The sequence below is a fragment of the Pelobates fuscus genome, chromosome 1 (genome assembly GCF_036172605.1).
Source record: "Pelobates fuscus isolate aPelFus1 chromosome 1, aPelFus1.pri, whole genome shotgun sequence".
NCBI classification, from domain to species: Eukaryota; Metazoa; Chordata; class Amphibia; order Anura; family Pelobatidae; genus Pelobates; species Pelobates fuscus.
The window spans coordinates 224,199,832-224,227,387 of record NC_086317.1 but is presented as its reverse complement, the minus strand read 5'-3'; positions in this window follow the sequence as shown (position 1 = coordinate 224,227,387).

Here is a 27,556-nt window from a genome sequence, read left to right as displayed (position 1 = left end):
TTCAAAGTAGATGGAAGCTTCAATTCAACAACATTACAGTTGATTATTGACTTAATTGGAAATGGACCATGAAAAAGGGAACTTAACTTCTTAGATGGCCAATTTATGAAAATGTCCTTTGAGGAAAGCCAAACAAGATCCCCAATCCCATAATAGGGGGAAGAGTTTTCTTTAATATCAAATTCTTTTCTTTGAGTGGATGATGCAAATTCCAAAAGTTCATGTAAAAATTTGAATAGGGATGACATGTGATAGATTTGATTCGAAACAGAAGAGTTAGACGAAAGATTTGTTTGAGCAGGAAACAAGGAGGGATGAAATCCATAGTTGGAGAAAAATGGAGTCATCTTGCTATTAGTATGGTAGGAGTTGTTGTATACGAATTCTGTCATGGGCAACCAGGTTATCCAATCCAATGGTTGCAGAGAGTGCTGGCACCTGTCGGTGATGAGGAGAGATGTTGGGGACTTGAATATTCCTCCAGTCAGGTCCAGTAGCGAGTGGTCGTCTCAGCGAGGTATGTGAGCCGGTGAGTTTGGCGCGGTACGCGTTTCAATAATCCAGCGTCTATCAGCTGGTGCGGTCGCATTAAATAGCAGACCGCGTCAATGGGGGTGTGGCTAAGCTCCGTCAAACCCGGAAGCATGAGGAGACATCAGGAGGCTTAAGGCCTGACAGTGAGAGGGAGCGGGGGGTGATGGTAATGTGAGAGGGAGCGGGGGGTGATGGTAATGTGAGAGGGAGCGGGGGGTGATGGTAATGTGAGAGGGAGCGGGGGTGATGGTAATGTGAGAGGGAGCGGGGGGTAATGTGAGAGTGGGGGATAATGTGAGAGTGGGGGGCTAATGTGAGAGTGGGGGGGCTAATGTGAGAGTGGGGGGGCTAATGTGAGAGTGGGGGGGCTAATGTGAGAGTGGGGGGGCTAATGTGAGAGTGGGGGGGTAATGTGAGAGTGGGGGGGTAATGTGAGAGTGAGAGGGGGTAATGTGAGAAGGAGGGGGTGATGGTGAGTGGGGAAGGCTGAGGGTGGTGACGGAGGGTTATGCTGAGGGTGGTGGGGGGTAATGATGAGGGTGGTGAGGGACGATGCTGAGGGTGGTGAGGGGTGATGCTGAGGGTGGTGATGCTGAGGGTGGTGGGGGGTGAGGGGGGGTGATGTTGAGGGTGGTGGGTGGTGAAGCTGAGGGTGGTGAGGGGTGATGCTGAGGGTGGTGGGAGGTGAGGCTGAGGGTGGTGGGGGGTTATGGGGGATGGTGAGGCTGAGGGTGGTGTGGGGTGAGGCTGAGGGTGAAGGGGTAATGGTGAGGGTGGTGGGGGTGAGGCTGAGGATGGGGAGGGGTGATGGTGGTGGGGTGAAGCTGAGGGTGGTGGGGGTGATGGTGACTGTGGTGGTGGGTGTAGCTGAGGGTGGTGGGGGTGAGGCTGAGGGTGGTGGGGGTGATGTTGGGATGGGGTGATGGTGATGGTGGTGAGGGGTGATGGTGGTGGGGAGTGAAGCTGAGGGTGGTGGGGGTGAGGCTGAGGGTGGTGATGGTGGTGGGGGGTGAGGCTGAGGGTGGGTGATGGTGACGGTGGTGGGGGGGTGAAGCTGAGGGTGGTGGGAGTGAGGGTGGGGAGGGGTGATGGTGGGGAGGGGTGATGTGAGGGTGGTGAGGCTGAGGGTGGTGATGGTGGTGGGGGGTGAGGCTGAGGGTGGTGGGGGGTGAGGCTGAGGGTGGTGGGGGGTGATGGTGGTGGGGGTGAGGCTGAGGAGGGGTGATGGTGGTGGGGGTGAGGCTGAGGGTATGGGGGTGATGGTGGTTGGGGGTGAAGCTGAGGGTGATGGTGGTGGGGAGTGAGGCTGAGGGTGGTGGGGAGTGAGGCTGAGGGTGGTGGGGGTGATGGTGGGTGGTGAGGCTGATGGTGGTGGGGGTGATGGTGGTGGGGGTGAGGCTGAGGGTGGTGGGGGTGATGGTGGTGGGGGTGAGGCTGAGGGTGGTGGGGGGTGATGGTGAGGGTGGTGGGGGGTGATGGTGGTGGGGTGAGGCTGAGGAGGGGTGATGGTGGTGGGGGTGAGGCTGAGGGTGATGGGGGTGATGGTGGTGGGGGGTGAAGCTGAGGGTGATGGTGGTGGGGAGTGAGGCTGAGGGTGGTGGGGGGGTGATGGTGAAGGTGGTGGGGGCTGATGGTGAGGTTGGTGGGGGTGATGGTGGTGGGGGTGAGGCTGAGGAGGGGTGATGGTGGTGGGGGTGAGGCTGAGGGTGATGGGGGTGATGGTGGTGGGGGGTGAAGCTGAGGGTGATGGTGGTGGGGAGTGAGGCTGATGGTGGTGGGGGTGATGGTGGTGGGGGTGAGGCTGAGGGTGGTGGGGGTGATGGGGGTGGTGGGGGTAATGGTGGTGGGGGTGATGGTGGTGGGGGTGAGGCTGAGGGTGGTCGGGGTGATGGTGGTAGTGGGGGTGAGGCTTAGGGTGGTGGGGGTGATGGTGGTAGTGGGGGTGAGGCTGAGGGTGGTGGGGGTGATGGTGGTGGGGGGTGAGGCTGAGGGTGGTGGGTGGTGAAGCTGGGGGTGAGCCTGAGTGTGGTGGGGGTAATGGGGAGGGAGAGCCTACCTTTCCCTGGTGGTCCAGTGGGCTCCCTGGTGGTCCGGTGGCCACTGCTCACGGTCTGCAGCTCCTCAGAGCTGCAGACCGTGTAATCTCGCGAGATTTCAGAGCGTTGCCGTGGTAACCCGCGGCAACGCTCTGATTGGCCAATTCTCGCGAGTCACATGGTCTGCAGCTCTGCACACTGCGGAGCTGCAGACCAGTGTCTGCGGTGGCTGGCCGGCAGCCAGGAGGGGCCTCGCACCCGGCGGCATACCGGGCAAGCCGCCGGGCCCCCTCCTCGTGTCAGGTCCTCGGTCACTGACCGAGGACCTGACACACTCTGCCAACAGGCGGTTTAGGCGGCCGCGAGGCCCCCGCCAGCGCGAAGCCTTAGGCGGCCGCCTAAACCGCCTAATTAGAGAGCCGCCTCTGGGGGAGGGGGTGGATGAAGACTATGGGGAGGGGGTGGATGAAGACTATGGGGAGTGGGGATGAAGACTATGGGAGAGAGGAGAAGACTATGGGAGAGAGGAGAAGACTATGGAAGGGGGGAGAAGACTATGGGAGAGAGGAGAAGACTATGGGAGAGAGGAAAAGACTATGGGAGAGAGGAGAAGACTATGGGAGAGAGGAGAAGACTATGGGAGAGAGGAGAAGACTATGGGAGGGGGACACACTATGGGACAGGGGAGAAAAAAAATATTCTGAACAAACTGTCCCATAGTAAGAAACACTATGGGACAGTTTGTTCAGAATATTTTTTTTCTGGGTTTCTTCCTCTAAAAACTAGGTGCGTCTTATGGTGAGGAGCGAAAAATACGGTACATCAAAATATAGGTCTGGGTCTTGTGATTCTCACAATATAAAGCTCTTCACTGTAGGATTTATAGTTTTTAAAATACGACCGTTTGAAGATGGCAACCGCAAAAATACTCTGACCTGTGCCAGGCTGCAGCAGCAAGTGATGTCATAGACAGGGCCTTTTGCACCTGCTAATGTTTTTATAACTGTATGTTTTAATGTAACTGTGAAGCACTTTGGGCAACAACGTTGCAATTAAATGTGCTACATAAATAAATAATAACAGTTACTCTGCCCACTCCAGTTGTAGACTACTGGTGGAGGCAAGAAAACTTCACACAATTTCCCCAGAAATTGTAGCTTTTCTAGTTATTATTATTATTATTATTATTATTATTATGATAAGAGGATGACTGGACTTCAGACAACATATGGTGTATGTTATTTTGGGGTGATTGGGTAGGGCAGTGATGCTTTAGATATCTATGCCTACAGGCACCTGGCATGTAAATTCAGTTCTGACAAACCATAGACATGCACAAGGGTATGTCACTGTGTTATCTTTAACCCCTTAACACCGTTACGGCGTTCTATGCCCTCCCGCATTAAAAGGGCTTTAAAGCCGTTGCGGCGGCATAGAACGCCGTAACGGCTTGCAGCCTCTGGAGGTCCGGTGGACTTACCTCCGCCGCGATCCTCTTCTGAAGGGCTGCCTGACAGCCCAGGCAGCCCTCCCCCGGCAAATGAGGCCCCCGGAAGCCATGTGATCGATCTCAAAGAGCAAGCACATGGCCCCCTATAGCTGGCTGTGGATCTGCCAGCAGGGGGACTGTCTGAAATATCAGATAGTCCCCCTGCTGGTGGGTAGTGTAAAAAAAATATTATTAGACATGTTTAAAATTAATTAAAAGTATTTTTATATATATACATATACATATTAAATATAAGTAACGTAATTTTAATATTAATATAAGTACATACCGTATATACTCGAGTATAAGCCGACCCGAATATAAGCCGAGGCCCCTAATTTTACCCCAAAAAACTGGGAAAACTTATTGACTCGAGTATAAGACTAGGGTGGGAAATGCAGCAGCTACTGGTAAATTTCTAAATAAAATTAGATCCTAAAAAAAATATATTAATTGAATATTTATTTACAGTGTGTGTATAATGAATGCAGTGTGTGTGTATGAATGCAGTGTGTGTATGAGTGCAGCGTGTGTATATGAATGCAGTGTGTGTATGAGTGCAGTGTGTGTATGAGTGCAGTGTGTATGAGTGCAGTGTGTGTGTGTATGAGTGCAGTGTGTGTGTGTATGAGTGCAGTGTGTGTGTGTATGAGTGCAGTGTGTGTGTATGAATGCAGTGTGTGTGTATGAGTGCAGTGTGTGTGTGTATGAGTGCAGTGTGTGTGTGTATGAATGCAGTGTGTGTGTATGAATGCAGTGTGTGTGTGTATGAATGCAGTGTGTGTGTGTATGAATGCAGTGTGTGTGTGTATGTGTGCAGTGTGTGTGTGTATGTGTATGAGTGCAGTGTGTGTGTGTGTATGTATGCAGTGTGTGTGTGTGTGTGTGTGTGTGTGTGTTGCAGTGGTGGGGGTGGGCAATTTTATTATTTTTTTTTATTATTATTTTAATATTTTTTTTTCATTATTATTTCTTCTTATTATTTTCTATTTAATTATTATTATTTCATTTATTTTTTCGTCCCCCCTCCCTGCTTGCTAGCTGGCCAGGGAGGGGGGCTCTTACTCCCTGGTGGTCCAGTGTCATTGGTAGTTCAGTGGGGGGGAGAGGGGGGCTGCAGAGAGCGTTACTTACCTTTCCTGCAGCTCCTGTCAGCTCTCTCCTCCTCCGCGCCGCGGCTCTTGCGAGATTTACAGTGGGAGCTGACCGAGGTGCTGAACGGACGGCGCGGAGGATGAGGGAGCTGGCAGGAGCTGCAGGAAAGGTAAGTAACGCTCTCTGCAGCCCCCACAGCCCCAGTCTGTATTATGGCAATGCAAATTGCCATAATACAGACTATTGACTCGAGTATAAGCCGAGTTGGGGTTTTTCAGCACAAAAAATGTGCTGAAAAACTCGGCTTATACTCGAGTATATACGGTATATTAGTATTAAAATACACTTAGAATGACGTTACATATATATAATATGCATATATATTATATATATATAATAGATCTATACACACACATATATATATATATATATATATATATACATAGAAACATAGAAACATAGACACATAGAATGTAACGGCAGATAAGAACCATTCGGCCCATCTAGTCTGCCAAATTTTCTAAATACTTTTATTAGTCCCTGGCCTTATCTTATAGTTAGGATAGCCTTATGCCTATCCCACGCATGCTTAAACTCCTTTACTGTGTTAACCTCTACCACTTCAGCTGGAAGGCTATTCCATGCATCCACTACCCTCTCAGTAAAGTAAAACTTCCGGATATTATGTTTAAACCTTTGTCCCTCTAATTTAAGACTATGTCTTCTTGTTGTGGTAGTTTTTCTTCTTTTAAATATAGTCTCCTCCTTTACTGTGTTGATTCCCTTTATGTATTTAAATGTTTCTATCATATCCCCCCTGTCTCGTCTTTCCTCCAAGCTATACATGTTAAGATCCTTTAACCTTTCTTGGTAAGTTTTATCCTGCAATCCATGAACCAGTTTAGTAGCCCTTCTTTGAACTCTCTCTAAGGTATCAATATCCTTCTGAAGATACGGTCTCCAGTACTGCGTACAATACTCCAAGTGAGGTCTCACCAGTGTTCTGTACAATGGCATGAACACTTCCCTCTTTCTACTGCTAATACCTCTCCCTATACAACCAAGCATTCTGCTAGCATTTCCTGCTGCTCTATTGCATTGTCTGCCTACCTTTAAGTCATCAGAAATATTCACCCCTAAACCCCTTTCCTCAGATGATGAGGTTAGGACTTTATCAAATATTCTGTACTCTGCCCTTGGGTTTTTACGTCCAAGATGCATTATCTTGCACTTATCCACACTAAATGTCAGTTGCCACAACTCTGAACATTTTTCTAGTTTACCTAAATCATTAGCCATTTGGCTTATCCCTCCTGGAACATCAACCCTGTTACATATCTTAGTATCATCAGCAAAAATACATACCTTACCATCAAGACCTTCTGCAATATCACTAATAAAAATATTAAAGAGAATGGGTCCAAGTACAGATCCCCGAGGTACCCCACTGGTGACAAGCCCAAGCTTCGAATATACTCCATTGACTACAATCCTCTGTTGCCTGTCACTCAGCCACTGCCTTACCCATTCAACAATATTGGAATCCAAACTTAAAGATTTCAGTTGATTGATAAGCCTTCTATGTGAAACAGTGTCAAAAGCCTTACTGAAATCTAGGTAAGCAATGTCTACTGCACCACCCTGATCTATAATTTTAGTTACCCAATTAAAAAAACCAATAAGATTAGTTTGGCATGATCTCCCTAAAGTAAACCCATGTTGTCTCTGATCTTGAAATCCACGTGTTTTTAGATGTTCAACAATCCTATCCTTTAACATGGTTTCCATCACTTTCCCCACTACTGAAGTAAGGCTTACTGGCCTATAGTTGCCCGACTCCTCCCTATTACCTTTCTTGTGAATGGGCACAACATTTGCCAACTTCCAATCTTCTAGAACTACTCCTGTTATCAATGATTGGTTAAATAAATCTGTTAATGGTTTTGCTAGTACACCACTAAGCTCTTTTAATAGCTTTGGGTGTATTCCACAATTACAATAATAAATAAATAACATAATAAAATAAATAAATAAAATATTGAAACAAAATGTAATATAAATTATATATTCATATCTATATATCTATCTATATCTAAAATACAAATAGCTGCAAATAAATAAATATATATATATATATATATATATATATATATATATATATATATATATAGATAAATACATGTAATTAAATAAAAGATTACATTAGTATACACGTAGAATCTAAATACCTATAAATGCATATATATTAAAATTCTACGTGTATATATAAGTAATCTTTTAACATAATTATGTGATTTGATTAATTAAATTTGATTGACATGCCTGACAACACAGGGAGAAGATAATTTAATTCGCAAGCACTATATTTGACCCTGTAACTCTCCAAGACACCATAAAACATGTACATAGGGGGTACTGTTTTACTCGGTAGACTTAGCTGAACTCAAATATTAGTGTTTCAAAATTATAAATTGTAATACAATGAAGATTTTTTAAGTAAAAGTGAAGTTTTTTTCATTTTTTACAAACAAACTGCACTTTTATGGACTGTATTATTGTTGTAATATGTTATACTGTTTTAAAACACTAATATTTGTGTTTAGTGAAGTCTCTCGAGAATAACAGTACAGGTTTTATGTACAGGTTTTATGTACAGGTTTTATGGTGTTTTGGAAAGTTAGAGAGTCACATATAAGGCTTGCATTTCATTTTTTTTACATTGAAATTTGCCAGATTGTTTATGTTGCCTTTGAGAGCGTATGGTAGCCCAGGAATAAGAATTACCCCCATGATGGCAGACCATTTGCAAAAGTAGACAACCCAAGGTATTGCAAGTGGGGTATGTCCAGTCTTTCTTAGTAGCCACTTAGTCACAAACACTGGCCAAATATTAGTTTTTTGCTTTTTCACACAAAAACAAATATGAACGCTAACTTTGGCCTGTGTTTGTGACTAAGTGGCTACTAAAAAAGACTAAACATACCCCACTTTCAATACCTTGGGTTGTCTACTTTTTCAAATGGTATGCCATTATGGGGGTAATTCTCATTCCTGGGCTACCACACCGTCTCAAAGGTAACATTACTAATCTGGCAAATTTCAATTTGTAAATGGAACGTTCTATATTTGACCCTGTAACTTTCCAAAACACCATAAAACCTGTTAATGGGGGGTACTGTTGTACTCGTGAGACATCGCTGATTACAAATATGTGCATTTTATGGCTGTATTATGACATTAACAGCTAAAATGTCAGACGGAAATACAAATTTAAAACATAAATATTATTTTCTCACATTTTTTTAAAATTGTATTCATAATAAATTATGTTCCATATATGAATAGTAAATGATACATTAAAGCCCTGTTTCTCCTTAACAACATCATATTTAATAAGTGTGGGTGCACTTAACCCCTTAAGGACACATGACATGTGTGACATGTCATACTTCCCTTTTATTCCAGAAGTTTGGTCCTTAAGGGGTTAATGTGACAGTGAATTATGGTTGAACAGATATACAGCGCAAATTCCAGTTTTTGTTTACGTTTGTTTTGATCAGAATGTGTACTATTGACTCCATCCTAAAGGGGTTAAAGTGCTAGTTAGTAAGTAGAAATGCATTTAAATATGAATTAAAATGGGACAGCACTGATATTTAGCACAGTAAAAGTTATTCAAATGTAACTTTTTTCTAAACAGTTGCTGAAAATATGTAAATAGTTTTTTTTTTTTGCTTTAGGCAGAAGTTGAATTTGACTATCCAGCTTACTTATTTCAATAAAGCTAAAATTCAACCCTGCTGATTTTCTGTGTGTTTTTTTTAAAGCTGTGTTTACGTATTTTTTTTTTTCCCGTAGAATATTCAAAGCTTACACTAGTCTACTTAAATGGAGCGCAACGTACTTGTCCAGATACTGTGCTGTGCACATGTTGTCATGGGTATATAATTTAAATAATACCATTATTAATATAATAAGGTCACATAGGAGAGGCTATGGAGATACATAATGAATGTCAGAAGTGGTAATTCTTGACCTCTTTTCATAATCTTCTCCCTACTGCCTACAAAGGCCCTCTATTTGTTTGATTGTTACCTTTTTTGACATTGAGAATAACGTGATGTCTTTGTCAAGCAGTTTTGTATTTTTACTGTAGTATTAATCTTGTCCCGCTACATATTGTGGCTATTCTATCAGTCAACTACATCTTCTTTGAAATAGTATTTGCTAAAACTGCTCTGTGAATGGTGGTTATATTTCCAGTGCTATTACAATGCCAGATTTATAGTTTGACATTAAAACTGTTGAAATTTTTTTTTTTAACTTAGCTTCTACACATATAGTTTTATTAGTATGCCTTCACCTAATTGTGCATGGCAGCAGTTGGTATATTCAAAGATTATTTACAGAAATTACTGTTAAAGGAAAACAATTAAGAATACAAACATGTATTGCTATAGTTTATTCCTATCTATTAGGTAACTGTGACAAACCCTCTGTCCCTGGATTTGTAAAGTTTGTGTTAAGCCCTATTTGAAAACAATATTTGTGCCTGTTGGGACTGGTAACAGGAACCATTCAAACTTTCAAAGTGACACTTCGAACTCCTGAACTCCCAAACTCCCGAAGCCATTCAAAGTGCCATTCAACCACGTGGCGGCGGCTATCTTAAGCCGTGAGTACAATGAGCGGTGTATGGTCATCGAGTTCATTGAACTCAAATCAGACACTCAACGTCGCGAACACCGCTAAACTTTACCTTCCATAGAGGTTCGGTTATTCGAATGGGAGTTGAATGGCGTTCAGTAAAAAGAAACCCACGAACAAGAGACATGACTTTATCCACAAACGGCTACGTTCAGTAATTTCGAACTGTACTTCGAATCCCCAAAATAGACCAGACGCACAGCTTTATTCTCTGGAACGGTTTTGGGCATGGGACAATGCGTGCAGTCGATCAAAATATGACTTCCATAGAATTCTTGAGCCCCTGAACTGGGTCACCCAGATCAGGGCTATCATGGGATTGTGGGGATATCATGTGTTTTTGGGTTACTTTTTATGAGGTTTTGTAAAATAAGTGTGTGGCGGAACCAACCTCACCACTGGGCATTGGAGAAGCCTGTTTGCCCGCCTCCTGCCTGCTGACTATGGCCCCTGGGAGATTTGACCCTTTAAATACAGGATTTGGGCATGTTGTATTGTATTATGCTGCTACTGGCCCTTTAAGAACCATCTGGGGACATACTGTGGAGTTAATGGGTGGCCACCATTTCATATATCAGAGGCACATGGTGAGAACAATGGATGAAGCACATGGTGAGAACAATGGATGGCGGGCATTTTAACTCACAGACACTGTTGTGACTTTTCTACACGGTGCCATCTCGCCAGTATTTGGTGCACATTGTGCACATTGTGCAGTAGTTTTAAACTATACAACAGGGGACACCTTATACAGTAATTATATTTTATATAATCTGTATATGTTCTGCGGAATCTGCATTAAACTGTATCTTCCAAACTACCAAGACCCACAGATGGCCGGTGGAGATGGGACGGCAGTCTCTCTACCGGTCCTACAGGGATGCTGGGCAATCGGCCCAGAGCCCCAGTGGCAGTGTGAAGTGCAGGGAGTGGAGAGCATCGTCTCCCCTCCCCAGCAGCAGTGTACCTTGCAGGGAGAGGAGAGTAGCGTCCTTCCTCCCCAGCGGCATGGTGAGCTACAGGGATGCTGGGCGGTCAGCCCAGATCCCCAGCGGCAGATTGATTTGCAGGAAATAGAGAGCTGTGTCTCCTTTCCCCAGTGGCAGTGTGAAGTGCAGGGAGTGGAGAGCATCGTCTCCACACCCCAGCGGCAGTGTACCTTTCAGGGAGAGGAGAGCAGCATCCTCCCTCCCCAGCAGCAGGGTGAGCTACAGGGATGCTGGGTGGTCGGCTCAGATCCCCAGCGGCAGTCTGATTTGCAGGGAATAGAGAGCAGTGTCTCCTTTCCCCAGCGGCAGTGTGAAATGCAGGGAGTGGAGAGCAGTGTCTCCCCTCCCCAGCAGCTGAAAGTGTGTAAGGGAGAGGAGCTTGTTACCCCCTCTCCCCAGCGGCAGCATAGCCCACCAAGGGGAGACACTAAGTTCCCCACCGGCGCAGATGGGGCCATGGTCTCTGCGCCCAAGCTACAGGGAGTATGGACAGTCGGTCCTGCTCCCCAGCGGCAGAGTCGTCTACTGGGAGGGGAGAACCTTGTCCCCCCTCCCCAGCGGCAGCCTAGCCCACCAAGGGGAGATGATAAGCCCCACACCGGTGCAGATGGGACCATGCTCTCTGTGCCCAAACCACGGGGGTAGGGACGGTTGGTCCTGTCCCCCTGCAGCAGGGCTGTTTATCCAAAGGAGAGACAGCCTGTTTTCCCCTCCAGCAGCAACACCAGGTCCAGAGGGAGAAGCCTACTAACCCTTCCCCTCAGCTGAGCCCCAACCAGGCTACTCCCGTGGTAGCGCTGGCACCAGGGCAGAGTACCGCTGGTCTCTGCCCACGCAGCAACCCACCGATCCGGAGGGCTAGTACTCCCCAGACCCGTGGTGGAGCCCCTGGACATGGACAAGCTACCCACTTCCCCAGGTACAGTAACTTTTCATTGTGGGTGGGCTGCACTACTGACTATGTTTTGTGGGTGGGTTGCTGGACTAACCAAGGCACTGACCGACAGGAGGCCAGATACCTTGTTAGTCTTTTTGGGAAAGGGGAGAAATGTGGTGAAACCAACCTCGCCACTGGGCATTGGGGAAGCCTGTTTGCCCGCCTCCTGCCTGCTGACTATGGCCCCTGGGAGATTTGACCCTTTAAATACAGGATTTGGGCATGTTGTATTGTATTATGCTGCTACTGGCCCTTTAAGAACCATCTGGGGACATACTGTGGAGTTAATGGGTGGCCACCATTTCATATATCAGAGGCACATGGTGAGAACAATGGATGAAGCACATGGTGAGAACAATGGATGGCAGGCATTTTAACTCACAGACACTGTTGTGACTTTTCTACACGGTGCCATCTCGCCGGTATTTGGTGCACAAAGACATCGTGCAGTAGTTTTAAACTATACAACAGGGGACACATTATACAGTAATTATTTTTTATATAATCTGTATATGTTCTGCGGAATCTGCATTAAACTGTATTTTCCAAACTACTAAACGGATCTGGGTGAATTTTGGATATGTGGTTCACCCAGATCCCCCGGTTCTGAGGATATATGGGGTTATTGCATGTTTTGGGGTCCCTGTGATATGTTTTATAAAACTGTATTTCTCTGTTTGTGATAATTATATTATCCATTGTGTTCAATAATCATATCACAGGCAGAGGGGAGGATTTTGTGTGGGAGTGTCTGTGTGTATTGTACGTGTTTATTGGTTGTTCTGTAAAACCCTGTGGGCAGTACTATGTTTGTGGATTGGGAATAAAAGAGGCTGTATGTGCCAGTACAGTCAGTTCTGCTTGTCCTTAAAACGAAGTGTCGTCTCGTTATTGGGGGAATTGGATTGAATGCTGATTGCCAGGAGTGTAAACTGATTGTATGCTTTTCCTGTTCAGCTATTTACAGCATTTGTATGCTTGAGAGCATTCATATGCTTCTCCGGTTCGGTGGTTGTGGTGTCTGCTGGAGTGCTTGGAGTCCTCAGGAAGCGCTAGCAGCATCCATCAACGGAGGTACCCAGTTGGGGTGCCCGTCGATCCGTTGCAATGTGTTTTTTCTGCCTGGATATAATTGAATGATACAGTATCTGACCCAATTATCTCCCAGGTAGAGGGGAGGGTTGTATGTTGGTTATGGGAGTGTCGTGCATTTAATCACTGTTCTTATTGGTTTGAAAGTTTGTGTCCCTGTCCCCAACAAGGTCCATGTGGGCATACCCCGTGCTTGGGGACTTGCATAGAAGGCCAGTGTGGCACCATTAAAATTCTATCTTACTTCACCCTCAATACAGAGTTCTGTCTCTTAATGTAGGGAACTGCTATAAAGCTATCACTACTAGCTCTTGTAAGAGCTTCTCTACTTGGATGACTATTCAGAATGCAATAACACACCTCATACTTGTGAGAAGGACATCTCTGGCGGTGGAAACCCCTCTACTCTTCGGTCAGACTGCTACATTTGGTGGCAGTGGCTGGATGGTCCTTTCTTCCCAGAGGAAGTGCTATACTAATGAAGATTCAGTATGAGAAGCTGAAACGATTGACGAAAAGCCTTGGACATCCGGCTAGTAACCGACCACGATGGGAATTAACATAGAAACATAGAAACATAGAATGTGACAGCAAATAAGAACCATTCGGTCCATCTAGTCTGCCCAATTTTCTAAATACTTTTATAAGTCTGACCTTATCTTATAGTTAGGATAGCTTTATGCCTATCGCACGCATGCTTAAACTCCTTTACTGTGTTAACCTCTACCACTTCAGCTGGAAGGCTAGTCCATGCATCCACTACACTCTCAGTAAAGTAATACTTCCTGATATTATTTTTAAACCTTTGCCCCTCTAATTTAAGACTATGTCCTCTTGTTGTTTCTTCTTTTAATTATGGTCTCCTCCTTTACTGTCTTAATTTCCTTTTATGTATTTAAATGTTTCTATCATATCCCCCCTGTCTCGTCTTTCCTCCAAGCTATACATGTTAAGTTCCTTTAACCTTTCCTTGTAAGTTTTATCCTGCAGTCCATGAACCAGTTTAGTATCCCTTCTCTGAACTCGCTCTAAAGTATCAATATCCTCCTGGAACATCAACCCTGTTACATATCTTAGCATCATCAGCAAAAAGACATAACTTACCATCACCTTCTGCAAGATCACAAATAAAAATATTAAAGAGAATGGGTCCAATTACAGATCCCTGAGATACCCCACTGGTGACAAGCCCATGCTTCAAATATACTCCAATGACTACAACCCTCTGTTGCCTATCACTCAGCTACTGCCTTACCCATTCAACATTATTGGAATCCAAACTTAAAGAGTGCAGTTTATTGATAAGCCTTCTATCTGCAACAGTGTCAAAAGCCTTACTGAAATCTAGGTAAGCAATGTCTACTGCACCACCCTAATCTATTATTTTAGTTACCCAATCAAAAAAATCAATAAGATTAGTTTGGCATGATCTCCCTGAAGTAAACCCATGTTGTCTTTGTGATTTTAGATGTTCGACAATCCTATCCTTTAACATGGTTTTCATTATTTTCCCCACTACTGAAGTAAGGCTTACTGGCCTATAGTTGCCCAACTCCTCCCTACTACCTTTCTTGTGAATGGGGACAACATTTGCTAACTTCCAATCTTCTGGGACTACTCCTGTTAACAATGATTGGTTAAATAAATCTGTCAATCGTTATGCTAGTACACCACTAAGCTCTTTTAATAACTTTGGGTGTATTGCATCAGGTCCCATTTACTTATTTGTCTTTACTTTTGACAGTTGACTATTTTGGTTTTCCAGTTCCCCCCAGGAAGATTAAAGTCACCCATGATGATAACTTCCCTTTCACTGTCATTTTAGCAATTTTCTCAACTAGTAGATTATCTAACTCTTCTATTTGTCCTGGGGGTCTATAAATCACACCTACACAAGTTACTGTGTGATTACCAAATTCTACTGTAACCCAAACGGACTCTATGTTCACCTTACTAACTTTTATTAGGCTAGATGTTATGCTATCCTTCACATATAGGGCCACCACTCCCTCTCTTGCCTTCCTTTTCTTTTCTATATAGAGAGTACCCTGGTATTGGTATGTCCCAGTCATTTTTCTCATTATACCATGTCTCAGTAAAAGCAACTAAATCTACATGGCACCTGTTTTTGTTTTGGGGGGCAATTTAATTGATGTTTTATCACCCTTTTGCCCCCCTCCCCTCCTAGTTTAAACACATCCTAGAAAAACATCTGAACTGCTCACTGAGAACATTTGCTCCCTTTTGAGAAAAATGCAAACCATCTTTTTTGTACAGATTATTTCCATTCCAATCAGAGCTACCATGAGAAATGAAGCGAAATCCTTGCTCTTGACACCATTCACCAAGCCACAAGTTAAAGTCCCTAATACGCATGTCGTTCTGAGTGTTATGAATAATCAGAACTTCAGAAAATGACAGTGTGGAAGCAACCTGCCGTATATCATTGACAAAAGCACAAAACACTTATTTTACCTCTGAAACATCATTGCAAGCAAAGTAAATTGTCCCTAGATGGACAAGTACATCCAATTCCCCTTCCTGTTTTGCTTGCTTAACAATATTACAAATACGTCTCCTGTCTCTGTGAGCAGTAGCTCCGGGAAGACATTTTACAAGACCACTATTGTCCAGCTCCACATCTCTTAAGATAGAATCTCCCAACAGCAACTGCTTTCTATTAGGCCTCACCATAGTTTGCAAGCCTGTCTCCATAATACCACTACACTCGGTGCCTGAGCCTGTCTCCACAACACCACTACCCTCAGTGCCTGAGCCTGTCTCCACAACACCACTACCCTCAGTGCCTGAGCCTGTCTCCACAACACCACTACCCTCAGTGACTGAGCCTGTCTCCACAACACCACTACACTCCGTGCCTGAGCCTGTCTCCACAACACCACTACACTCCGTGCAGGGCCGGTGCAAGGATTTTGGGCTACACAGGCGAAGATTAATTTTGCCGCCCCCACACACCCACACCCACACACACACACACACAATAAGATGTATCTTTAGTGGTGTCTCATATCCAGGCTTTTGAAATCCCCATGTAGTGTATTGTACCCCCCTTTAATGTGTCTTACACCCCCTTGTATGTCTCTTACAACCCCCATGTGTATCTCCTTTCCCCCCCAGCCCCTTTGTGTGTGTGTCTTTCTTTCCCACAGCCCTTTTCTGTGGGTCTCTCCCCTCAGCCTGTTTTTTGTGTGTCCCTCTACCCCTCAGGCCCCTTTGTGTAACTTTTCCCTCCCAAGCCATATAGACATAGATATATAGCTACACACACATACAGGCACATAGTCACAGAAATATGCAGGCACAGAATCAAACAAACACAGCCATACAGGCACACAGTCATACAATCAACACATACAGGTACACAGACATACAGTCATACAGACACACACACAGAGACATGCAGACACTGGCATATAGATAAATAAAGACACAGTTATACAAACACAGACATACAGAGACATAAAGATGCAGGCATACAGAGACATACAGAACAAGGCATACAGATACATACAGGCATGCAGAGACATACTTACACAGGCATGCAGGGACATATATACACAGACAGTCACACAAAGATATACAGAACAAGGCAAACAGAGACATATGGATACGGTCATACAGAGACATACAGACACAGGCATACAGTGACATTCAGAAACACACAGACACAGTCATATAGAGACATACAGACACAGACATACATACACTTTCATAAACAGACAGACATAGTCATACAGAGACATGCAGACAGGTATACAGGTATACAGAGCAGGGGCAGATCCAGAACCTAATCTTGGGTGGGGGTGGTAGTGAGTTTTAGTGGGGTAATAGGGGCTCTAATTGAGGAGTTAGGGGCTGTAGTAGGGGGGCAGGGGCTGTAGTTGAGAGTTAGGGGCTGTAATTGGGGGCTTAGGAAATGTAGTGGGGAATTGGGGCTGTAGTAGAGGGTTAGGGACTGAAGTAGGTTGATGGCTGCAAGTGGGAACAGGGGCTGTAGTGTGGGGGATATGGGCAGCAATTGGGGGAGAGGGGCTGTAGTGGGGGTAATGACTGTAGTAAGGGAATAGGGGCTGTACTGGAGTTATGGGGTGTAAAAGGGAGTGGAAGGGATGTGAAGTAAGGGAGTTAGGGGCTGTATAAGGGAGTATAGGGGCTGTGGTGGGAGCAAAGGGGCAATGTGGTTGGAAACTGGCAGTATGGTGGGAAACGGGCAGTAGAGGGGGACACAGGGGCAGTATGGTGTGGGCACAGGCTGTAACGAGGGACACTGAAGCATTAAAGTGGTGTCACAGGGACAGTATGGTGGGGGTAAATGGGAAGTAGAGGGGAGGACAGGGGCTGTAGAGGCGGGTAGTGGAAGTAGAGGGGGGAGACGGGCAGTAGAGGCGTGTGAAAGGGGGGCAGAGGCAGGGGGCAGGGTCTGTAGAGGGAAATAGAGGAGGCACAGGGTATAAAGAGGGGGGCACACAAGCAATAGAGGGGGGCATTGGCAGTATAGTGGGGACAGGGGCTGTAGAGGGAAAGAGGGGCTGTAGAGGGGGGTCATGGGCTGTATAGGATGCGCATGGGCAGTATGGTGGGGGCAGAGGCCTTAGAGGGAAATAGAGGGGCTGTAGACAGGGCAGGGGCTGTAGAGGGAAATAGAGGAGCTGTAGAGGGGCAGTATGGTGGGGCAGGGGTTATGGAGGGAAATAGAGGTGCTGTAGAGTGGCACATGGGGCAGTAGAGGAGGACAGGGTCAGTATGGTGGGGGCAGGGGCTATAGAGGGAAATAGAAGTGCTGTAAAGGGGCACATGGGGCAGTATGGTGGGGCAGGGGCTATAGAGGGATGTAGAGGGGACATGGGCAGTATGGTGGGGGCAGGGGCTATAGAGGGAAATAGAAGTGCTGTAGAGGGACACATGGGGCAGTAGAGGGGGCAGGGGCACTATGGTGGGGGCAGAGGCTATAGAGGGGCTGTAAAGGGGGCAGTATGGTGGGGGCAGGGGCTATAGAGGGACATAGAGGGGCAGGGGCTATAGAGGAGCTGTAAAGGGGGCAGTATGGTGGGGCAGGGGCTATAGAGGGAAATAGAAGTGCTGAAGAGGGGCACATGGGGCAATAGAGTGGGCAGGGACACTATGGTGGGGCAGGGGCACTATGGTGGGCAGGGGCTATAGATGGGCTTTAAAGGGGGCAGGGGTAGTATGGTGGGGCAGTAGAGGGAGCAGGGGCAGTATGGTGGGGCAGGGGCTATGGTGGGGGCAGGGGGAGTATGGTGGAGGCAGGGGGAGTATGGTGGGGGCAGGGGGAGTATGGTGGGGGCAGGGGGAGTATGGTGGGGGCAGGGGGAGTATGGTGGGGGCAGGGGGAGTATGGTGGGGGCAGGGGAGTATGGTGGAGGCAGGGGGAGTATGGTGGGGGCAGGGGGAGTATGGTGGGGGCAGGGGGAGTATGGTGGGGGCAGGGGGAGTATGGTGGAGGCAGGGGGAGTATGGTGGGGGCAGGGGGAGTATGGTGGGGGCAGGGGGAGTATGGTGGAGGCAGGGGGAGTATGGTGGGGGCAGGGGGAGTATGGTGGGGGCAGGGGGAGTATGGTGGAGGCAGGGGGAGTATGGTGGAGGCAGGGGGAGTATGGTGGAGGCAGGGGGAGTATGGTGGGGGCAGGGGGAGTATGGTGGGGGCAGGGGGAGTATGGTGGGGGCAGGGGGAGTATGGTGGAGGCAGGGGGAGTATGGTGGGGGCAGGGGGAGTATGGTGGGGGCAGGGGGAGTATGGTGGGGGCAGGGGGAGTATGGTGGGGGCAGGGGGAGTATGGTGGGGGCAGGGGGAGTATGGTGGGGGCAGGGGGAGTATGGTGGAGGCAGGGGGAGTATGGTGGGGGCAGGGGGAGTATAGTGGGGGCAGGGGAAGTATGGTGGGGGCAGGGGAAGTATAGTGGGGGCAGTATAGTGGGTGCAGGGGTTGTAGAAAGGGGCTGCAAAAAAAGTTTTGATTTAAAAAATAAATAAAAACAAACATTTCTTCCCCCTTCCCCTCACAGAGGCTTACCTTGGGCCGGGGAGGGAGAGCCTTACCCCTGGTGGTCGGCTGGGACAGGCTGCACTGGAGGCTGGAGCTGCAGATAGAGTCAGGACCGCTGGGGAGTCTGGGAGCAGTAGAAGTCCCGCCCCCTTCTGACATCATCAGAGGAGGACGGCTGACTTCACTGCCAGGCTCCTGCTGTGTGCTGGCTGCAGGGAGAGAGGTGAGATTACAAATCCGAGTCTCCAGCCAGAGGCAGGGGCGGAGCCAGAGGCAGGGTCACAGCCAGAGGCAGGGGCGGAGCCAGAGGCAGGGGCGGAGCCAGAGGCAGGGGCGGAGCCAGAGGCAGGGGATTCGGATTTTTGCGCCCCCCTGCTCTGGCGCCCTAAGGCGGCCGCCTGTGCCGCCTTATGGACGCGCCGGCCCTGACTCCGTGCCTGAGCCTGTCTCCACAACACCACTACACTCAGTGCCTGAGCTTGTCTCCATAACACTATTACACTCTAAAAGTGCTGACAATGAATTATGTAGAGCAACAGACTGTACAATAAGCATTTTAACCACATCTCTGTCAACAAGATCCTTTAGTAATCCATCTGTCATTCCTAGGACGTCTCTGCAGCAGTGGCTTTGCAACATTTCCAGCCTGAGTTTGTTTACCAGATAAGTTACAAATCTCAGACTTCAAAAATACAATCTCCTGCCGCAATATAGAGAACTGTCTACAGATAAAACAGCATCCAAATCTCCAAAAAGTGGAATGTGAAACAAATGCATAACAACCATTAAACTGAACTAAGTCTGCCATTTTAATAAGGTGAATAATTTAAATCAAATCAATCAAAAAAATGTTGTCCTCCTGTACACCTCAGATTACCTCCAGTTTATCTCCAGAATATCTCTAATCACACACTTTGAAGCAGCACTTATATGTAGCAACCAAGCTAATGACCACAACCCTTATTTGGCTCCTAAAAGCACCACCCACTAGGAATGTTTAACACCTGGGAAGGCCTATGCTTATTTGCAAACAATAGCAAATTAACCAATAATCAATAGCAAACACCTAGCTAATCAAATGTGTTACCAATTAAAAACAGAAAATCAAATCTTGTGCAATCAGTAACCTTTTCCTATAGATTAATCTTACCTGTAACAGTAAAAAAAAAAAAAAACACTTAGCAAAATATTAGACAGTTGAAGATTCTATAAAACTCTCAAGAATATCTCTATTAATAGCAGAACCGGTCAAATTGGACCGAACCGCTGCAATGGCCGAAACGACTGTAATGAACGCCGAAGTAGATGAAACTCTGTGGGCCGTTCGATTAAGGTTGGCAGTCTATGGGCCAATTCCATCCGAAGAGCTGATTACCCAAGTCTTTAATGCAGTGGAAGCGGAGGCTAGAGATAGACGGGAACGCCAACTACAGCTTGCCCCAGTGCAACGATCCGAAAGACCGGCTGTGTCACCGACTGCGCTCCCAAGCAAACGGAAAAAGGTATCGTTGTAGCGGAGACCTGGTATTCCACAGGTTAACTCCATTAAAGATCCCAGTGAGGCTTAGGAACAAGTAGTAAAGATACCATAAAATAATAATTCCAGCAAGCAAAGTAATCCACGAATATCCCCATACAGATCCCAATGACTGGACGACAAACAGCATCAGGAGCAGAACTCACTTTTAATCCACACAGTCTCCTTATAAAGCATTCTCCCATGCAAGGGAGGGATTCACATTAATCAGTACAGTATCCAATAGTGTAACAGTTACCTCCCACACATCTCCTCCCCTTAGTATGACACTTAATCCCATTACACATGCTGTAGTTTTCCCTGAGTTCTGAATGTACCCTAAAACAAGCCGTGATAATAATACTTTGGGTACCCCCTGGTAGCCCTGATCTAGGTGACTAACATATCCAAAATTCACCCAGATCAGACTAGGGGTTCGGGAGTTAGGTGGAGGGTGTAATTTGACCGACCGCACACGAGGTGGTATCCGAAAAGGGTTCCATGTGTTTTGGCCCTGCGGTCGGTCTTCGTTCGGGAGGTAAAACACACATAAAATACTGCCATCCACGCTTAACCTTACATTCGTATGAATCCCCTTGTTCGGTACTTTAAACTTACCGAACGGGGGGCTGATTAGCCGTCCCTTTCAGGAGTTACGGAGCCCTGGAGGTCTCAGCGGTGTTCGGGTAATCGAGTGTCCGATTTGAGTTCCAGACACTCGACGACCAAACACCGCTGAGATTTTCGTGCGTAAGATGGCCGCCGCCACGTGTTCGTATACCGAACGGTGGCCACCCAGATACATCAATAAAGTACCGATTAACTTGCGGTTAGAGAAGTGTGAAAGCTTAATAAGGTACACACTTCTTTCTGGGGTGGTCTATTGGTTCGGTAGTTTCCATTCGTATGTAGTGCGGATGGAAACTACCGAACAATCATACAAATCCTACATACAGTTTAACCATATAAATAGAAAACAACACACAAATTGCATTTTTACCACAGTCTTTTAGGACAGCCCTAGTACTATCCGCTACAATCGTTCACAGCAATTCATTCATTCCAAGATACAGACGGGGAGATCGATGGATATTTAGCCAATTTTGAATGGCAATGTGCACTACACCAGATACCCCTTGAGGAATGGGTTACCATTTTATCTAGCGTATTGTCTGGTAAAGCCGCTGAAGCCTTTTCTTTAAAACTTAAGACAAAGTAGGGACTATTTATCTTATGGAATTGGTTTCCTACGCCATGACCAACTATGACCAGCAGAGGAGCAAAGAGTGCTTCGTTTCCGGTGGTCAGAGAAATTTTCCCACAATCCTTAGCTTTCCTCCCTGTTCCCGCGATGCTGTCAGTATTGCCGAACGTCCTGTCACTTAGACAGAACGCTGGCAAAACTGCCAAATTGCGTCCTAACAGAATGAATGAAACTCCGATCCTATTCATTGCGCGGCGGCATCTTGCAGCCGCTTAGTAGATAACTCCCTAATTCCCACAGTATCAGGGAGCTATCTACCAAAAGGCTGAAAGACCTAAATTGGTCTTTCAGCCACATTTACTAATACTAAGTAAAGATTACTTAGTATTAGTAAATGCTGCCCCTACTCGCTATACCGCGAGTAGGGGCAGGTCTAGTAAACAGTGAGGAGCTAGTGGCTGCTCACTGTTCAAAAAAACCCTAGTACCCTAAAGGATAACTATTCTCTTCCCCCCCGGCCCCCACCCCTGAGCGGCGGGTGGGGGCCCTAAATGAGAATGTGGGGGGACGGACCTACTATCCTTCCCTGAGCAGCAGGTGGGGGCCCTAAATGACAAATTCCCCCCCTTCCAAGGTGACTAGGGGTCCCCAAGCCCCTAGTCACCCCTCACCCAAATAAAAAAAACTATCCCCTATCTACCCCCCTCACCCTAAAAATAGTGAGGGGGGAATAAAATAACTAACCTGAGGGGGGCGGGGCCAAGTGGCCATGCTAGAAGGCTGCAAGTCACTATGGCTCCTGAGGAATCCAGCTAGTTTTGGGCAAATACCCACCTTATTCTGTTTTGAATACCCTGGAAGTTCGTGGCATCAGGTCCTGGAGTGTCCTGGTGCAGCTGGAGCACCTGATACAGGTGATTCTGGGTCCTGGAGAGATGCTCTGGGGCTTGGGGACTGAGGCCTACCCAGGAGGGGAGTGGGGCGGACGGCTGCTGCCCCGCTTTCCGCCATGGCTAATGCGAAACTACACTATAGCTGATGCCCACCCGGCCTCGTTCACCCCCCCTTTGGACCGGCGGGAGTCATCCGGGTCCCCACCAGGCAAGCTAACATCTCTGCATCGCTGCTGGGCGACAACACCGAAAGTAAGCGGCTCCCACGTGCCTTCTTAAAATGGCCGACGGCGGCGCAACCACCCTAGTGGCAGAGGAGGAGAGGATGAACCCCTTATGGCGCCCTGAAGCAGAGCCAGTAAACCACATAACCCGAGCTGTAAACACATCAGGTACTTACACTGCAGCGACAATCCCCTGAAACAGGCTCAGTGCCTGCTCCACCTAAGCACGCCTTACCAGCGCTTTCCACAACTGAGGCTCGAGATCAACACTGGAGGAGTGCAAAGAGAGGCCATCTTCAAACGCCAACTCCACTAAATGCAGCCCGCACCTGGACACTGTGGCTTGAAAGGCACCGAGCTCATACCCACCTAATGACCGGATCCTAAACTTTCACCTACAGTAATATCTGATACCAAATCTCCATTTGTTAACACTAAATCTAGAATGGCCTCTTTACGAGTTGGCTCCTCAACGACTTGTTTTAGAGACAATCCCAGTAGGGAGTTTAGAATATGTGTGCTCCTGGCACAAGTAGCTATTTTTGTTTTCCAATTCACATCAGGAAGATTAAAGTCACCAATGATGATAACTTCCCCCTTCATTGTCATTTTTGCTATTTCTTCAACTAGTAGATTATCTAACTCTTTTTCCTGGGGGCCTATAAATCACCTACACGAGTTACTGTGTGATTACCAAATTCTACTGTAACCCAAACGGACTCTAAGTTCACCTCACTAACTTTTATTAGGCTATATTTTATGCTATCCATCACATACAGGGCCACCCCTCCCCTTTCTTGCCTTCCCTGTCTTTTCTATATAAAGAGTACCCTGGTATTGCTATGTCCCAGTCATTTTTCTCATTATACCATGTCTCAGTAACAGCGACTAAATCTACACTATCAGTTGCCATTATTGCCACAAGTTCATGGATCTTATTCCCTAAACTGCGAGCATTTGTAGACATGACTCTAAGCTTATCATTTTTTAACACACTTGCTACAGGCACCTTCTGTCCTTGTTTTGGGGGACAATTGGATTGATGTTTTATCCCCCTTTTGCCCCCCCTCCTAGTTTAAATACATCCTAGCAAAACCTCTGAACTGCTCACTGAGAACATTTGTTCCCTTTTGAGAAAGATGCAAACCATCTTTTTTATACAGCTTATTTCCATTCCAATCAAAGCTACCATGAGCAATAAAGCCAAATCCTTGCTCCCGACACCATTCACCAAGCCACAAGTTAATAAGCTACCTTTCAACACCTTCCACATTGTCAAAGCCGGCGGCGACCCCAGCTTCTCACGACGGATTGCGTTAAAGGCACACATCGCGGAAACTGCCACCGACAACCTCAATAAGAGGTTACTTTGGCTGCATTTACTGTCATTCGGATATCTCTGCTGTTAATACCACAGTTACTGTTATAGTTAATATTAATTTCACTTTTATTTTTCTGCCTATTGCTGATGACAACCCAGTATGCTAAAATCTGCTTGGTGGTACCCAGGGTTCAAGTCCTGCAGGAACGCGTGGGAATGGCGTTCCTGCACTTTTTTTTAGTGCAGGAACGCCGTTCCCGTTTATGGTCCTGCAGGCACTCGGGGGGCGGCAAAAAATGCCGCCCCCAAATGTCCCCGTGTTCCCCCTGTCATGGGGGGCCCAAGAGGTGGCCTAATGGCCACCTGAAGGACCCCCCCGGCTGGCTCTTGTCTTGCTGTAAGACCCGGCGAGGGAGCTGTGAGTGTGTGTGTATGTGTCTGTGAGTGTATGTGTGTGTGTCTGTGAGTGGATGTGTGTGTGTGAGTGTGTATGTGTCTGGGAGTGTGTGTGTCTGTGAGTGGATGTGTGTGTGTGTGTGTCTGGGAGTGTGTGTGTCTGGGAGTGTGTGTGTGTGTGTCTGTGAGTGTATGTGTCTGGGAGTGTGTGTGTGTATGTGTATGTGAGTGTGTGTGTGTGTGTGTGTGTGTGAGTGTATGTATGTATGTTTGTGTGTGTGTACGTGTGTGTCTGTGAGTCTGTGTGTGTGTCTGTGAGTCTGTGTGTGTGTCTGTGAGTCTGTGTGTGTGTCTGTGAGTGTGTGTACGTGTTTATATATGCATGCAAGTTTTTTTTTTTTCTGGTTGTGGGGTGAGGGTGGAACTCGAGTGAGTTCCCACACTTTATTCCCCAGGACTTGACCCCTGGTGGTACCCTATCTAAATACCTATTTTAGCTAAGCCTGGGAATTATCATCTCACAAAAATGTCAGTACCTCATATGCTGTAACGTTTACCTGGCACATAAGATTAACTCTCAACTAAACTACTATATTGTCAGATTGCAAAGGCAGTTAATTATCAGGCTCCACACTGTTGAAATGCTACACATATTCTAACTCTCGCTTACGTAATCTAACTGCAATCTTGAACCACTAAATAAATAAAATGTGCAAGTTGTAACCATGCCATACTCATGTTAACCTATGTATCTTATGATCGAGCTTGTGAATGCTGATGTGGCAATACAAGCACTGCTGTAACTATCTGCTCAACAAAAATAAAGAAAAAAAAAATAACTAACCTGTAAAGAAAAATAAAACTTACCATTTGATGTCTTCTTTTTTCTAAAATCTCAGTTTTCCAGCCCCAAAAAAGGCCAAATAAAACACCATCACACCTGTCGAACTAAAAATAAAATAAAAAACCTGACGAAAAATAAAAAAATAGGTGCAGTAGGTTTCCCCCACCCACCGTGCAGGGGTTGGAGCCAGGGGGGAGGACAGTAGGTCCCCCCCCCCCCAGCCACAGGATGTGTTTAGTATTCATGCCCCTACTCGCGGTATAGCGATTTGGGGCATTCGGGAGATTTTAATCTCGCTTTTGCTATTATGGGGATCATATTGACCCCCATAGAGTGATGGATGACATGGGAGGGGCTTAGGAAGTGGCGGGGAGAACTGCTCCCTGCTGCTTCTATCTTTACATATTACAAGGAGGGAGCTGCGCGCCGGTAGCTCCCTCCTTGTAATAAAGTGAATGAACAAACGAACATTGATATTCAGTGTTTGTTTGTTCGTCTGAAATTTCTAGTCATTCATTCGTCTTTCTGACTCAAAGAGAATAACGCAAAGAGATGATCAATAGTGCTCTCTGGGTAAAACAGTAGTAAATAAAATATATAATAAGATACTCACAAGAATGGAGCTGTCACGATTCCGGGAACCCAACACGCTAACAGACACACACACACACACACAGAAAAGGTGCCGTACCGGACCTTAGAGTGGCCGGGCTAAGCACACACAGAATAGTCAGGAGACAAGCCAAGTCAGGGGAACCAGAAAACAGGATAACGATAAACAAGCCGAGGTCAAAGGGTAGGAGAAAGTCACAAAGTCAGATTAACAAGCCAGAGAGAACGTAACCAGAAATCACAAGTTCAGAATCAATACTATACAGCAAAGACCACAACAGGGCAGGGAGGAACAGGAAAGGTGAGTATAAATACCCTAGGTTAAATTCTGATTGGATAACTTCCAATCAGAATTAACAATCACACGTGGGAGATATCTAAGCCTCCCACTGTGATTGTGGTACTGTTGCTTTAACGCCGGGTCACTCATGTGACCCCGGCGTTTGCATAAATCAACGACCTTCCAGCGTGCAGCGTTATACATGCTGCCGCTGGGAGGCGTGACGGATGCGAGCGGCGGAGAGGAGACGTCGCTCGCCGACAGGTAGGAGGAGGGGAGACCACGGGCGGCGATGGACTGAGGGTGAGTGCTGCGAGCTGCGAGCAGCCTCCCCTACTAGCCGCCCGCGGACCTCGAGGACCGCCCAACGGGCGGGAAGCCGAAGGCTTCAAAGGAAACCGCGCATGAAAGGAGCGGACCAAAGAGCCAAACCGCTCCTCAGGGCCGTATCCCTTCCAGTCAATCAGATACTGCAAGCGACCCCGAGAAAAACGAGAATCAAGCAGGGCAGCCACGTCGTACACGTCACTAGAGGCTGCGCGGAGGGAAACTGGACGCCTGAGAGGACCAGAGAATCGATTACAGAGCAGGGGCTTCAAAAGGGAGGTGTGAAAGGTGTTAGGAATACGCATGGAAGGAGGTAAGGCCAGGGAGTAGGACACAGGATTGACCCTACGCAATACCTTGTAGGGGCCAAGGAACCTGGGTGCGAATTTCATTGAGGGGACCCTGAGGCGGAGATTCTTAGAGGACAACCAAACCCTATCACCCGGAACATAAGAAGGAGCAGCACCTCTACGGCGATCAGCAAATCTCTTCTGAGCAACAGCCACTCGAGAAAGAGTAGCATGGACCTGATCCCACATATTCCGTAAGGAGGTTAGGTGCTCGTCCAAAGCGGGTATACCCTTGTCGGAGAATACGCCGGGAAGGACAGAGGGTTGGAACCCATAAGCAACCAAAAAAGGACTTAAGCCAGTGGACGAATGAGTCACAGTGTTTCTGGCGAATTCAGCCCAGGGAAGGAGGTGAGACCAGTTGTCCTGGTGTGCATTCGTGAAGCAGCGTAAATACAACTCCACAGATTGATTCGCCCGTTCGGCAGCTCCATTGGATTGTGGATGATAGGAGGAGGTAAATGACAAGGAAATCCCCATCTCAGCACAAAAGCCCCTCCAAAACCGAGAGACAAACTGAGGACCCCTGTCGGATACGATATCCTGTGGTATACCATGCAAGCGGAAAACCTCATTGGCAAACACCCGAGCCAACTGAACCGCAGAAGGTAGTTTTTTGAGTGGAATAAAGTGTGCCATCTTAGAGAACCTATCAGTCACAGTCAAAATTACTGTCATTCCATCG